The 16,651-nt window shown below is 42.1% G+C and overlaps 1 protein-coding gene across 4 annotated transcripts in view; it reads right to left on the minus strand.

Moving 5' to 3' along the window:
• Positions 1-16,651, minus strand: part of HTR4 (5-hydroxytryptamine receptor 4) — a 241,880-nt gene that overhangs the window by 183,359 nt on the left and 41,870 nt on the right. For 3 of the 4 annotated variants that reach the window (XR_012656299.1, XM_032794387.2, XM_075068092.1), the window contains exon 1: positions 12,542-12,626. The exons of the other annotated variant lie outside the window; for it this stretch is intronic. The gene's annotated coding sequence lies outside the window, so the exon portion shown is untranslated. Of the gene's footprint in view, positions 1-12,541; positions 12,627-16,651 lie in introns of those variants that run through there. 4 annotated transcript variants of the gene reach the window in all.

A 16,651-nucleotide genomic window follows, 5' to 3' on the forward strand; every position in this document is an offset into this window, starting at 1 on the left:
TTTCAATGAATGATATTTATTTCTCTGCTCTTAGACAGTACATGCACAGGAATGTGCACTTCCACAAAGGCGAGTTTTTCAAATCTAGCTGCAAGGCTAGCTCAGCACAGGATGCTAATAACTCCTGGAAAATTACCTTAGTTGGTGCATCAATCTCAGTTATTTTTTTCAGTGCTTAGACTTTGTATTACACGCCCCACTCTGTTGCCCCCTGAGTGACCATCTGCAGCAGGTGAGGTGACAGCATCTCTTTGTGTGTTGTTGATGCACTGGGTTGCTAACTGTCTGTTTATTTTACATCTGCAGGGCGAGACACAGGGAAAACAATGACTTGAAAATTCAACAGGACTAAACATCAGAAGTCTAATAGTAATAAAAATGTCTGAGCCAGCCAGAATGCAGCCAAAGTCCCAATGAGATGCAAACAGATTGGGGACATGTGATTACATCACAACTGGAACAGCAGGTGTAAAGTTTCTATTGCTACACATAATGAGAGATGTGCTTGGGAAAGTGTTTCTAGGTGTAATCTAGAGATATACTCCTCAGGAGAGATATCATATCTTCATTCCCATTGGGAAATACAATATAGACCCACGGTGTTATATGCAGGTTATTACTGCGATTACTCATTGTAATTATGATGATGACACATCACAGAACTGGAAGCCAAGGACTCCGGTACTTCTAATCCAAGCTCTGACAAGGACTCCCTGTTTGGTCTTGAGCAGGCCACTTTGTGTCTCTTTTTCAGTCTCCCTGGCTAAAATAGGGATGTTTGTACCTGCCTACCTCATAGAAGGTGGGGAAGGTTAATTCATTGTCCATAGACCTCTGTGAAGATGAACTGCTCTCTAGGGATGCTGATACATAGTCAAAATCCTTGAAGATTTGAATAGAATTTGAAGCAACGAATTAGTCTTGGTAACAGGGTTTGGATAATGAAGGGAATTTTCAGGATCCATGTCCGTGAGCAGTTTCCATAATGGGATTTGGGCTGAAAGAGGGATTTTATTGGGGGGAGATATGAGAGGCTGGGTTCAGAGGTTCCTGCAGTTTTTTCTGCCTTGACACCAATAAATCTGATCCAAGGGACATAGATTTAACTACATTGTGAGGGTGCAGAGTTTGGGGCTCCATTCCATTCCATTCCATTCCCTCACCCTTTCCATGCATGTATTATGTAGATTTGCAAGGACAACTGTGCAAACTGCCCTCTTCCAGCTCCCCTGCCCTCAAATGCCCATCACTGGTGACATTACTATGGCCACGTTCTTTGAAAGCACTGACATCGATTCAATGTGTGTTGGGTTTGCCAATGCTGACTATGCAGAGCAGCAGCTAGACCACACTGATGGAGATTTCCAGTAGAGAGAAAAAGGAGGGGTGAAGTAATATCTATTGGTGAGAGAGACAAGCTTTCGAGCCACACAGAGTTCTTCCTCAGGTCTGGGAAAGGTACTCCAAGCGTCACAGCTAAATGCAAGGTGGAACAGATTATTTAGAGCACATATTCTAAGAGATCATTCAAGGTAGAGTGACTCCCATTGGCAAATATCAGAGGGGCTGCCAAAACCTTAGTTATTGGATGCACAAAACTGGGCCAACTGGACTGTAGGGCCAGTTTTTAATCATACCAAATAACACAGAGAAATGTCTCAGTGACAGTGAGAACTGTTTGCATAGCAGACAAACAGACACATTGCGCAAAAATATTTCTACAGCCTCATCAGGTTTCTGCTGAACTTGGCCAGGAGAAGAGTCAAGATCTGTGAATATTGATGATATGATAGAACAGCATGTCAGATTGAGGTATGTTGGCTAAACTGTGGAAGGTCCAGGACTGGAAGGGCAGGATTCAGAAGCATTGGTAGAGCTCTGAGGGGATCTGAGGCTAGGAGGACATACGTTTTTACATGTCAGGATTGAGTGGTCTATCTAGGAGTAAGATGAATGGAATTTACCCAGCAGCTACTCAGCTGCCTCTACCCAGAGCTATCAATCTTTCATTTTCTTAAACATAGAAATTCACTCTCTAAAAGGAAAAATACAATAACAATCCTTGAACCCATAGCTGATGTTGATATCAAGCATCTTTCCTTTAGTGATAAAGTACTGAAATCTCAGAGCCCATCTAGCTAAGATAAGATTTTCAGCCATTCTCAACAGAACTACGGAAAGAAAATTTGCACAATAGCAGCTACAGCGACAAAAAAACCAACAACCCACAGATGTAAAATATACACCTGTGCATGAGAAATACAACTTTATTATTTTCCCCATTGTAATGAAGGAGGAAGAAGGATACTCCTTTGTAATCAGTGAGATCTGAAGCTCTTTTCAAAGGTGCTTTATTCTCTTTAGTAAGCACTTTGGAGACTGTGTTCAGATTTCACGCAAGTAATGGAGAACTAAGTGCCACTTCAAAACCTTAACTGCCAGAATAAATAAGGAAAAGAAAAGGAGCTTGCACGTCCCCAAACACTTCTCACTGTTGTCTGATATATTTGCTCCTCCACTTGCCCTCAATATTTGATGACTTACTGATGGCGTGGGTAAGAGGTAGCCAACAGAAACTGAGTCACTAATTATAGCACGACCTGTTGCTAACTGCTGTTTGACTAGCCCCACCGTTGCTCTGTATTATGCTGAATAAATAGTATTCATTCTTCTCTCGGCAATGTTTACAGATTGTAATTTCCCACTCAGCCATGCCTCGATGCTGTAAACAATCTCCCATTAAAATCAACAGCCTGCTGTCCAGCAAACATTGCTCAGTCCAAGCCACGCTGGATGTGGGAGCTTTGTGTTACCTATAAATAGCAACTGATGTATAAATATGATAAGTGAATGTGACCACCACCTTCTTGGTCGACACATGGGGGAATGAACCTGGCTTCTCCAGTGCTAAACACATGAGCTGCTACAGCTAAAGAGCCAAAGTTCTCTAGCAGGATGATGTAACTATTCACATCCTCTGTGGCAGAGCACAGCAAGGGTCCTGTAACATACACTCACCCATGGGTTGCATAAACATAAACAGATAAATAATTATAGTCATTTGGAAGTTGCAACTACTTGTTATCCTGCGTCAGCATAGAGGGCCAGGTCTTCCTCAGCTGGTGCTTCACTGTGGATTGATGCCAATGTACACCAGCTAAGGATTGGCCAAAAGGTGCTCCTTAACAGAGAATTGTCCAATTCTACCTATCTAAGGTACATATATGGCCCCCATTACTGTAATAATCTTCAATGTGCATATCTTCACAACACCCCTGTGTGGTAGAAAAGTGCTATTATCCCCATTTTACAGATGGGGGAGACTAAGGCACACAGTGACTAAGCACATTAATCCTTCAAAGGGTATTTACCTAAAGCAAACTAATTTGGCCACTTTACTTCTGAAGAAGAGCAACTGACTAAGGGGTTGATGCACTTTAACTTCACACCTTCAGTTAATTCATCTTAACATTCCCGAACATCCCTGTTCAGAGAAGCCCTGCATGACAAAGGCAGCCGAGAGCAAAAAAAAGACTCTCCTGAGGTAGCTGAATGCCTACTTACCCGGAACTATTTGGCTAGGAGATACCTGACACTAACAACTTGGAGGGAAGAGTGATTGTACTGATATTTGGTTTTGCAATAAAACCTATCAACCTCCATTTTCTGTCTTAAAATATAAAACATAATTACATAAGATAAAATACAGAACATAAAATACAGAACATAATTTCTTCTTCTTACCAAACTGTTGAAAACGAGAGCGGGGTGAATACTGCCCAAAAATTCTACAAACACTTACTCACATTTTAAAACAAATGCTCTTTGACTGCATTCATGCTCCTTTTGGGCTCACATGCCAGGAATATTCTAACAACCCAGTTTGTTGTCAGGAAAGTTCATGGAAACAGCAAATTTCAATGAATATTGGACAATATGCATAGAAAGCAAATTTGAATTGTGACTATGTATGCTGGACATTTGATTCTCAGGGTTAAACAGGAAAAAAACAAATAGCCTATGACCTGCACTTCATATCGAACTTAACCAATGAAGCATAGAATTTCAATTACCAAAATGTTGTAGTGAATGGTCTACAGATAAGGAATTATTAGAGAAAAATATTATATGGATAACAATTATAAAAGATCTGGAGCGTTCTACTAGGGGAAATAAAAACGGAAGATGGCAAGTTTCCCTTACAGGGACTTTAAGTGGAATTCACACCTTGTTCCGAATGCCTGCAGTACATTCCGGCCAGTACCCTTTTCCTGATAATTGTCTCCATGGTTCAGTTCCGGATCAAACAAAGCAGCAGCTTCGTAAGTAGTTTCTGTGTGCAAGTTACACATTATGAATAGGGCTTGATTCATTACTGCTCTGCATCTTGTGTAGTTATTTACACAAGTGGAAAGTGGGTTTAAAATGCTACCATGTGGTTTGGTGTCATTTTGCATTCCTTTTGCAGATGATGTGAATTAAGACACAGTGTCCAGGGTAGGAGAGAATTGGGCCCATAGGAAACCAATACTACTTGAGACTGCCTTAAAAAGCTTTTATATGGGTGTTTGAAAAAATGTCTATTTCATTGCTAATGAAACAACCGGTTTTTACTGATATTTATGCAGTCAGCAGTGAAGTAAACCAATAAAAATCCATTTTTGAAGGAGCTGAAAGGCACAAAAGTTGCCAAAAAATAAACACAAACCAAAAACCAGAAGCCCTCTCCATGGCCCAGTATGCATGTCCTACTCCCGAACTAGGGGAGCGTTTAATGGGCCACATTGCAACTGGCTAGATGTGGCCTAGTAGTAATTCAAGTAATATCTCTTGTTCACTAACCTTAGTTAAAAAAGAACAAAATCCACTGAAACCTCCAAATTGTAATATATGAAACCTTGTATTTCTGTTACTCTCTCCTTTTCTTTTCCCAATTCCACCCCCAATTATATTTAGGGTTATCAGATAGCAACTGTGAAAAAAGAGGATGAGGGTGGAGGGTAATAGGCACCTATATAAAAAAAAATCCCAAAGAATGGGACTGTCCCTTTAAAAACAGGATATCTGGTCACCCTAATTATATTCAACACCAGTCTGCCACATCTTGTCCCTATTTAGATTGTGGGCAGGGCTTGCCTTTTATTTGTGTTTCTGTGTTTGTACAACACCTAGCACAATGGGTTGTGGTCTGGGGCTCTACTCTCATGCAAATACTAAATAAATACTAATGGGATGAAATGGCTATTGTTTATATCTATGTTTATCTATGCACCACTCTTCTCTGAGGGTTAGATGTGTCAAAGGCACTATGCCACTAACAGCTAATGGAGATTCTTGTTAAGCAGTGGGGACTGAGAAAGAAGGTAAATTAATTATCTATGACCAACACTGCAGATGTTTTGAGGGATGTGTGTGTAGGGTGGTAACATGGATGATAATTTCTCTCTGACTCTCATCACGTCTCTCAACTCTGGACCGAGATGCAGTACTCCTAGAAAGCAAACAGCCCCTCCCTGGGATGGGATCCCATCCAGGAGGAAGCATTAGGATTACCAGACCTTGAGATCATTCAGTATAAAAGATAACAAAAGGGAGGGGGCAGGGAAGAGAACTTGCAGAAACATTCATGCTATAAATACATTAATGGTTAAAGGGACCTGAGATAAGGAAACAAAAACCCATTTACTGGGACAGAAAACGCTTGATGTCTGCATTTTGCCTTTTCTGAGAACTGCCCATATGAGCAAGTGTGACGAGACACAATCCGCTGCTTGTTTTAATGTCCGAACAGATTTCAGTGCAAAATGTTCCCCAAACCATCCTGCAGGTCCAGGTTCTCTCCAGAAATTGTTTGGTTTGGGGTTTTTTTAGGATTAATTTTCCAACTTCCTTGAAGCTTGATTCATAATTTGTTTGCTTGAAGTCACCTTTGTAATCCCATTTTTATAGGATGTGTTCATAACATTATTTGTAATGCGGCAGTCATCATTGTATCTAGATGCTGATGATGAAATGGTGGCTGTAAATTCCATCTGGTTCCTTAGATTTGGGACAAGCATACCCTTCAAACTAGAAGTGATAAAAGTTGCATCATTGCTGAAAGTTGCATGGCTAATACCATGAGGGATATTTTTACAAGTTCTCTCTAAAGACTCTGAGATTTTAGGCTTCTTCCTGCAATATGCTGGGCACCTTAAATTCCCACTGCAATCAATGAGAAAAGAGGGTGCTCAGCACTGCCTGAGATACTTCCCTACCCCTGGTGAAAAGTAAGTCAGAAAGAGGCTCCGTTCACAAGACAACATTATGAAAGTCAAGAGGAGAAGAACTTCCACTGTTATAGGCTGTGTTGCTGTAGCAAGGCTGGTCCCAGGATGTCAGAGAGACAAGAATGGGTGAGGTAATATCTTTTATTGGACCAACTTCTGGAAGAGGAGAACTTCTAGAAGAGGAGAATAAATCCGCTTGAGAACATCTCTTGTGGTCTACAGAGAGGCAACGTGGTCCAGTAAACACATGGGTGGCTATACCACCTGTTACTGGTGACCTGGGCAAGTCACTTCCCCTTTCTGTGCTTGTATCCTCTCCTCTCCTGTGTCTACTTGGAACATAAGCTCAGTGACTGTCTCTTACTATGTGTTTGTAGAGCGCTTAGCGCAATGAGGTTAGAGCAGGGATTCTCAAACTGGGGGTTGAGACCCCTCAGGGGGTCGCAAGGTTATTATATGGGGGGTTGTGAGTTGTCAGCCTGCACCCCAAACTTCACTTTGCATCCCGCATTTATAATGGTGTTAAATATATTTTAAAAAGTGTTTTTAATTTATAAGGGAGGGGTCACACTCAGAGGCTTGCTATGTGAAAGGAGTCACCTGTACAAAAGTTTGAGAACCACTGGGTTAGAGACTCCAAATGCTACTATAATACAAACACCCGTAATGATCTTCCACTCAGCAAAGGAATGTACCAGACTCCATCTTCTCCATGTCCCTGGTCTGCCAGCAGAACACAATCTTACTGATCCTCTCCATCAGCAGTGCAAGATGAAAGGGAACAGATCCCACTGCCATCTCAGCTACAAATCTCTCAATACTCTTTGCAGAGTGTGGGCTCTACCTGCTGAGGCTTTGTGGGTTGGGAAGTTTCAGCCTGATTTGATGCTAGCCCTGCAGTTAACAGTGACTCACTAACAGGTGCAAATTCTGTCACCTCTAGGTTGCTACTTCAGATCTGACCCAGGCTGGAAGTGACTGAATCCTTCCTAACTCAATTGGTTTGTGCAGTGGCCTGTATGAACTGAATGGTAGTGTCTGGGGGAGTTTGTTTTGTTTTTTTCTCAGTTCAGTTCTTGCGGCTAGAGGTCTGCATCACAAAAGCTGCCATCACATTACAGAAGAATTAGCATCTTCATTGGCAATCTCAGCAGAAAGATCACAGATTAAATGGACGATGAAGGTGTGAACTCCCTTATAACCCTAGGGATGGGTGGTCCATTCAGGTTGCAGCTGAGAAATGGTGGAAGTGGGAGGCACATTGGCATTACTGTGTGGCTAAGAAGATGCATTCACCCTCCAGAGCAGACAGTGTAGGCCCCTTCTCCCCAGCGAAAGACACTTCAACATTTTAAGATTTGTTTTTCCCTAAAGATGGCAGCCCTGTAAATAGAGCCCACTACAGAGTCCATGAGCCTATTTGCATAGTTCAGTAACATGTGAGTTATTTCAGCTTTCATGGTAATTTGTTACTTAGTGCAACAGGGTCGATGTTTAATCAGATTAAGGATTTAGACCAAAGATCAGTAAATGCCATAATAAAACAGCAGTTTTAAAAAGAATACCATCAGCTTGCTTTGTAAATAGAACAGAATGATAAAAGCAATGAATCGAGGCATTAATCTGCAAGCAAGAAAATCACTAATTATAGCCTCAAAATGCTAGGCTATGAAAAGCCATTATGTTACTCCTGTGGGAATTCTGCACCAAAAAAATAAAAATTCTGTGCACAATATTTTAAAATTCTGCATTTTTTGGTCAAAATAATGTAATATAATCCAGCTAGTTTCAATTATTTTGGTAATTTATTTAAACTACAATACAGTGGATGGAGAATGGGAGTGGGGAGCAATGGAGGAAATCACCAAACCCCATCTGCCTAATAGTAATGTAGCTAGTATTGACCCTTTACTTCTAACTATTAGTCAACAAATATATGCAGCCATATGCTCAGCGTTACATCATAGGCTTTTGAAGAGCAAATGAGGGTTGGGGACTCAAACTCACAATTTATACTGGGTACTGACCATCTCCAAAAAGCTCAGTCGCAAATAGTTCATGGAGCACATTTTGACAGGAAATGTTTTCAGTCCAAAAATTTAGACCAATTCTAATCACTAAAGCACCATAAGCATTTACAAGGCCATACTGTCCTTTACCATAAGGCTCCTTTACACCACTCTGGCAATGTAAAGGAGCCTTAAAATTTTTACACCTGTTTTATACTCCTTTGGGAATTCACTAACAACAATGGTAATAATTCACTAAGGAGGCGGGCTGCTGCATTCTCCTCTGCCTGAGGGGACAGAGCTTGTCCCATGCCTACCTCTTCAGAAATACCCCCAAAGCCCTGCCTCTCCATGCTGAGCATGCTGCAATAGCAAGCGAGAGGGACAGAATGTCTCTCTCTCACACACATGACTACCAAGACCCCTCTCAGGTGGTGATTTACATCTCTACTGGCTGCTCTGCATGCCCAAGCCAACCAGTCTGCACTGCCAGGGAGCAGGCACATGACTGGTCTTGCAGCTTCCGTTTGCTTCCCCAACAGAAGTCATTTTTCTGCAGGTATGCAAAAAATCTGCAGAGGCCATGAATTCTGTGCACGCGCAGTGATGCAAAATTCCCCCAGGAGAAATTATGTATCAGTGCAGGAAAGATATCTGCACATATGGTCTGGTTCTAAGCCAAAGTCCATTAACACCTTTTGCTCCCTTGTAATTGCTGCACACTTGTTTTTGAAGGGATACAAAATCCTACTTTGGGTAATAGTTTCAACAGGAGTGCTTGACCTCATTGATGAGCTACTGGATCCCAGCAACTGTACACAGATAAAGAAGTCTGGGAGGAAGGAAAAAAAGGGAAAGAAAGCAGCAGCAAGCATTTGGGGATTCCCATTCTCAGATCATTGGCAGTGCTCTCTCACACACCCCACCATGCTCTACAATGTGTTATCTAGTTCCCTCCAATCTGTACTGATATAATTGTCACGGGAAAACAAGGATGAATAGACAATTATGGAGTCATTGGGCTTAATCTTGCCCTGCAACAGCAGCACGAAAAGGACATTAAACTGCCTTAAGCAAGCAGTTGAGAATTCCTGCAGGATGAGGGCATGCAGGTGGCATGACGGGAAAACCAGGAGGTGGGATCAAAATGCACAGAGTTCCACCTGATCCTTGGCCAGTTGAATGACTCTAATTGACATAATGCTCTAGCTGCTCTAATGTATATCAGAGACCAAAGAAGACCAGGCTAGCAAGGTGTGGAAACGTGGCATAACTGTACCTCTGCCACCTCTTCTCAGCCCTCAGATGAGGCCAGATCTCAGATGCACCTGAGGATGGAGCTTGTTAATCCTCCTTTTCCTGTTGTGGTTTCCATAGTATAAACAGTGGAAACCTCTTTCCATGTGTCTAGCTAAAATAAACTAGAGGAAGTTGTGATGCTCAAATGGAGGGATGAAAATAGAGGTTAAAAATAACCTCTAACATGTAAGCAAATGCAAGAAAAGTAATACCTACACACTGAGTATTATTTCTGTGCTTTCTCTACTTTGTTTCTTTATCTTCTTTATCGTATTCTAAGTATATCTAATTTAGGTTGAAAGCTCTTCAGAGCAGGGACTATGTTTTTTTTTTTCCCCCAGTCACTCTGAAGCACATTGCAAAGCTATTTATAATCAAAGTATTTTGGTTCTGAACCTGCCTTTGAAATCAGCCTGGATTTCTTTTGAGGACACTAGAGTCAGCCACAGCAAATACAGTGCCTCAGTTACAGAGCCAGCAGCACCTCTGTCCCCTTTGTGCTCTCTGTGAAGGCACCCCCTCAGGTGTCACCCCTTTACCTAGCATCAGGTAGAATTCCACCAGTCTGCTGCTCTTAGTGCTGGACTGCGGCCGGCACCCTGGGCTCCAGCACCCCGTTGATCAATCGTGCTTACCCCACAGGTTCAAGAGAATTCAGATTACTGTGATTCTTCCCTTTGGGAGCCTGCAAGCAGTTTTTGTGCAGTGACCAGACAGCCTTCTTGAAATCAAAGTACAGTTCATTTTAACAGTAAGAAAAAGCATTAGAGAAAGAGGATTAACAACATGCAGGCTACACTCATGTCTATGTTACCTAAAGCCCTGCCATTCCCTGGTGGCAATCTAGACAGGCCAAACTTTTTCCAGACACCTCAGCAGGTGGCTACATCTTAGTCCAATTCCCCAAAATATCTCCAAATCTCTTGAGAGAGAGTCCCTTTTAATATAGCCAGAGTTCTGTTGTTCTTGTGAGCTCCTGGACTTCGGCCTTGCTCATCAAAACTAGTTCTCTAAGTTGGCTGGAGTCAGGAAGTAGAGAATTTTCAAAGCTCATAGTTCAGACATTGTCTCTTAACTCTTAAGTGTTTACTGAGGGGTAACTTGTCTTGAGACATTCAGAGATTCCAAGGCCAGAAGGGACCATCTGATCTAGTCTGTCCTCCTGCGTAACACAGGACATGGAACATCTCCAAAAGAATTCCCAGAGTGTGTCTTTAATAAAGCATCCAATCTTGACTTAAAAAATAGCCAATGATCAGCCATCACCCTTGACAAATTGTTCCAATGGTTAATTACTCTCGTTGTTAAAAATGTATGTCTGATTTCCAGTCCAAATTTAGCTTCAACTTCCAACCATTGGATCAGATTATACTTGTCTCTGCAAGCCTGAACAGCCCATTATCGAATCAAACTGTAATTAAGGAACCCCTTAACCTTCTCTTTGTTAAGCTAAATAGATTGAGCTCCTTGAGTCTATCATTGCAAGGCAGGTTTTCTCTTTTTGTAATTAGAGTTTTTTAATTTAAGTCATTTAATTTAATTTAATCAATCATTTTTAAATTATGGTTTTTCTCTGAATGCTCTCCAATTTATCAACATCCTTCTTCAATAGTGGACACCAAAAGTGGACACAGTATTCCAGTAGTGGTCGCACTGGTGCCATATACAGAGGGTAAAATAACTTCTCTCCGGCTACCTGAGGTTCCCCTGTTGTAGGCAGCCAAGAATCACATTAGCCCTTTTAGCCACAGTGTCATACTGGGAGCTCATGTTCAGCTGATTATCCACTCTGACCCCAAAATCTTTTCCAGTCACTTCTTCTCAGGATATGGTTCTCCATACTATAAGGGGGAAGGAAGGGGGAATGAATAGCTCAGTGGTTTGAGCATTGGTGTGCTAAACCCAGGGTTGTGAGTTTAATCCTTGAGGAGGCCATCTGGGGTAAAATCAGTACTTAGTTCTGCTAGTGAAGTCAGGGGGCTAGACTTGATGACCTTCGAGCTCTATGAAATAGGTAGCTCTTTATTTTTTAAGTGAGTATGACCTGCATTCATTGTTCCTTGACATATACACTTACATTTAGCTATATTCAAACATAGATTGTTTGCTTTTGTCCAGTTTACCAAGCAATCGAGAGCTCTCTTTCAGTGACCAGTCCTCTTCATTATTTACCAGTCCTCCAACTTGTGTGTCATCTGCAAACTTTATCAGTGAGGATTTTGTGTTTTCTTATCAGTCATTGATAAAAATGTTAAATAGCACAGATTCAAGAACCAATCCCTGATGAACCTCACTAGAAACACACCTGTTCGGTGATGATTCCCCATTTACAATTACATTTTGATAACTTATCGGTCAGCTATTTAATGTGCACCATGTTAATTTTATATCATTCTATTTTTTTAAACACAAAGTCATACAGTTCCAAGCCAAAAAGGCTTACAGAAGTCTATTACATCAACACTATTACCCTTATCAACCAAACTTGTAATCTCACTAAAAAAAAAAAAAAGATTCTTTCCCTTCCTGCTATTTTTCCCTGAAAAATCCTTCATATTAAACTAAATCAACATGTTTACACAGAAAACATATATAACCAGGTTAACACAGAACATTAATGTTATTACAGAACAGCTCGAGCGCTGTCAAATATGTCACTGAAACAAATTAAGGTTTAGAGTCAACCCTCCTTTCTCCATCAGTTGGGAAATTCTCAGTTAAGATGCCCAAAGGAAAATTTTATTCTGCCCCTCCTATTCCCAATCCCTCCAATCCTGGGACCAAAGGCACAAGGTGGGCCAAACAGTCATTTCCATCTGAAGGCTGTTTAGTGGCCTTAATGAAGTCAGTTTGTCTCTTCAGTCCTGATGCCATTGAAAAGATATTTTTGTCCCTCAAGATCACAAATGGACTACATATTCTTGGGGGCAGTTTTAGAAGAAAGATTAAGGGAGCTTGACTCACCCTCTCAGCTGGCATCTCTTGGTCAATGCTGGGATACCTTGGTGGAGGGTTTGATGGTAGAGTCGTCCATTACCTGTACTCTGTACCCACACTATTTTCAGGACTTCTGAACTCATAGCTAGAAATGGGGAGAGAAGACGCTTCACTTGCAAAAGCACAAAACAAATGAATTCGTATTAGGCCAGAAGGCCCGGACAGGCTGCTGTGTGCAGCACAGGCAGTTCTTTAGCTTTTTCTCTAATGAAACGAAAAGCCCAACTATATTAGCATAATCTAGATAGTCCATAGAAATCTGGCACTTGAACCACATGAGAGAACCAAGGACTTCACACACACTGAAACCATCTGGCGAATATTTGCAGTTAGAAGGTAAGTTCTGTTTCACAGCTTGATGGAAGGAACAGCTTGGAATGCTGCGTGATGAGGGTTTTAACTTGACTCACATGGTGTCAGGTCAGCAGCTTGTCTTCCGTGGGAACCCCAAGATGTATTATTACTCGCCTGTTAAATTGCCAGCCAGTGTCAGAGCGCTCAGTGCACAAAATGCCAGAATCAACTGTCAGAGTCCTTACACCTTGCTCTATTTGAGTTTATAATTCTCAGTGTGCTGCCTGGTTCTCACAAAGCTCCTACACAGTGCAGGCACTTCCTTGCCAAAACTTAACTCAGTGCACTAGCAAGCACTTTTCAGATTCAAACCCCTTTGTTTGTACAAATGGTAACAAATACAATAAATACTTCCGCAGCTTTTACGGGCTCTTATTGTTTAAGTGTTACTCCACAAACTGAGGTAAACAAACATGCACTTTGGAATCATTATGGACAGTAATATTTATGAGCTGACCTTCACAAGCCATCTATGCCTTTAAGCCTCTGCTGTTAAATACAGTTTAATTACTATCTTCTGGCCAATAGCAAGGGTTACATTTTGTAGGGTTTTGCCACATAATTACACAGAGGGCTCTTAAGCTAGATGCACTGGGGGTGATTACCTATCTGATTACAATGAAGCAAATCAGCAGCAATTGCACTGAAGTCAGTGGAGTTATACTGCTGTAAAACCAGAATGAGAAGAGATTCAGGCTCACTGACTCCTGCCCCACCCTCTGGGGGAAATTTTATAGGAATTCAAAAGAGAGAGAGGCAAGTAAGAGGCTGAAGAGCTAAGGAAACCAACTTCTTAGCATATGCACAACATGCCTTGGGGGGCACATGACCAGGATTCACCACCAAATTTGGTCCGCTAGTTGGATCATTAGCTTCCCTGGCCTGGGCAGGGCACTGACAGGGAGTGCAATGTGAATGCTGATCCATGCACCCCTAAGGCATCTTAGAACATGAACAGGGACTGGATGGCTCAGGGTCATAAATCATCAGTTCAAATGTGGCTCCAGTTAGTAGAGATTAGAAAGTCATTCCCATGTGAAGGTTGCTCAGTGACCTATATCGGATGAGTTGGTGGTCTCAGTCAAGATCCCAATCAATGGGTCCACATCCCCTCCCTGCCAAATACCCCATGGCAACTCATGTTTGAATTCACATACAAAAGCTTTTGTTAGCATGAAGTTCAGGTTGCAGGTACTCAGCAGTTCCCATGCCCTTCCACACTATGAGGGTTTAATATCCAAAACACACAGTGTTAAGGTGACACTTGCCACCCAAAATGGGCCCGGTCCCCTTGGGGATTGTAATAGTACCTGAGACATTGAGAATATAACTATATTTTATCCCTCAGTAACAAAATCTGCTAATTTCTCTGTGCTCCCACAATTCCAAATCTTATTGACACAGCACAGTGGATCCTCACAGTGGTCCATGCAGCACCATTGATCTGGGGAGTACCTAGTGGTGGCAGAGATCACATTGGACAAAGGGACTGAGAGAGGGTTAAGACACAGTGATCTTCCTGAGGAACTGTTTATTAAAAAGGGCAGAGTTAAGGTTGTGTGGGAGGGTCACCTTACCTGCACATTTCTGGGTTTTTCATCATTTGAGTTTTGGGAATTAAGCTCTCGTAGTCTGGAAGGGCACGCAGAGCCGAACACACTAAGTACCTGCATTCTTATTGCCATGTTAACAAAGTTTTTACGAGTGGATATGCACCAGGCTGACATTTGATGACTAAAATATTTGCTGATCCCTATCTGCAGTATGAGTGATGCGTGCCAGTCAGATAAGTCTAAAGCAGTTAAAGAGCTAGTGGCTGTGGCAATACTGGAGAATGGAATTCTGAAGCAAAGACAGATCCGTGGGTTGGTTGGTTGTGACACATGATCAAGGCCGGCTCTAGGCATCAGCATTCCACGTGCTTGGGGCGGCACTTTTCAAGAGGTGGCACAATGGCTTTTTTTTTTTTTTTTTAAAGCTTGGGGCGGCAAAAAACCTGGAGCCGGCCCTGCACATGACTCAAAATGCTTCTCAGGCTTATTAATAATTTCAAAGCAAGTGGAGGCCAAGTTGAGGGAATAGAATGCAAGTCTGGACTGTGCTGTAGAGGGGTTGAGTTCTCGCTTGTCCACTTTATAGTTTCAAGGAATACGGACTAGGCCCAAAGGAATTGGATTGGATCGAAATTCCACCAAATTTCAAAGGAGTTGGATTGGGTCGCAATAGATGATGCGAAATTCCAGTCTTGATCTCTCAAATTAACTATGTCAGATTCAAGCAAGACAGTGGTTTTCAAACTGGGGTACATCGGCTCTCATCAGGGGGTCCATAAGAAAAATGCTGTAATGGTAGACAACGTATTTTATTTCGTACAGAAGTTTTCAAACCATGGTGCGTGCCCCATAGGGGATGTGGAGGAACATTCAGGAGGGCAAACAGCTCAGCTTAATTGAGTTACAATTTTTGGCTGTGCAACCCCTCTTTCCCCCTTCCCTCCCTCAACCCAGGCAGGCGAGGTGGCCTGCTGAAGTGAGTCAGGGGGTGGAGGTGATGCTACCTCTCTGAGCTGCCTGGCATCTGCCACTTCCCCCCCGCCCCCAAGAGTTCCTCCACTACCTGATGAGGGGAGTACACCTGTCATAGCTTCCTACTCAGATTTGAACCTTAAAGTTCAGAAACTAAGATGCTAGCATGAAACCTCCAAGCTTAATTACCAGCTTGGATCTGATAGCGCTGCCACCAGCCAAAAATTCCAGTGTTTGGCTCACTCTGGTCTCCCCAAAACCTTCCCTGGGGGACCAAGTCAATGCCTGAGTTTCCACAAGGAATAATCACCCTTCCTCCTTGTCTTCTCTTTAATTCCTCCCCAGGTTCTCTCTGGGTATCCTGGAAGAATTACTGTACTTAAACTCCTTGAATTACAAACAGAGAGGGCATTTACCTTCCCCCTCCTTCTTTTCCCCTCCAGTCTGTTCCCTGAGAGTAGGACTGAATCCTGCCAGGGAGATTTCTTCCCCTAGAGCTCACTTAGAGAAAAGAATCAAACAGGTTTAAAAGAAAAGCTTATATAAAAGAAGAACAGCAATAACATGGCGTCTCTCTATCAAGATAACAATATACAGGGTCATTGGCTTAAAAGAAAAATATGAATAAACAGCCTTATTCAAAAAGAAATGCAATTTAAACATCCCAGCAACTACACACATGTAAATACAAAAAAACAATAAAAGCCTATTGTTTTTCTACCTTTGTACTCACAACTTGGAAACTGAAGATTAGAAGCTTGAAGATAGAAAGATCCCTCTCATAGCCGAGAGACAGACAGGAGACACAGACAAAGGGACACACACCCAAACATTCCCTCCCTGAGCTTTTAAAAATCTTGTTTCCTGATTGGTCCTCTGGTCAGGTGTTTGGTTCCCTTTGTTAACCCTTTACAGGTAAAAAAAACATTAACCCTTAGCTATCTGTTTATGACAACCCCCCAGTTGAAAATCTCTAGAGCTGTTGCTGAATGGAAATGCTGAAATCTGAGGCAGAGGTGATGTGTGCCTCCTCCCATCTCAAATGGGGGTACACAGTAAACATTATTTGGAAAAGGGTACACAGCCTAAAATGTTTGAAAACCACTGAAGTAACAGATAATCATCTGGGGGAGCTTGTCAAAAGCAAAAGGGACATGAAGATCTACCAGCGGAAGCTTCTTGAGCTGCTCTGGCTCCC

This window comes from Chelonoidis abingdonii, chromosome 7 (assembly GCF_003597395.2).
Source record: "Chelonoidis abingdonii isolate Lonesome George chromosome 7, CheloAbing_2.0, whole genome shotgun sequence".
Classification (NCBI taxonomy): Eukaryota; Metazoa; Chordata; order Testudines; family Testudinidae; genus Chelonoidis; species Chelonoidis abingdonii.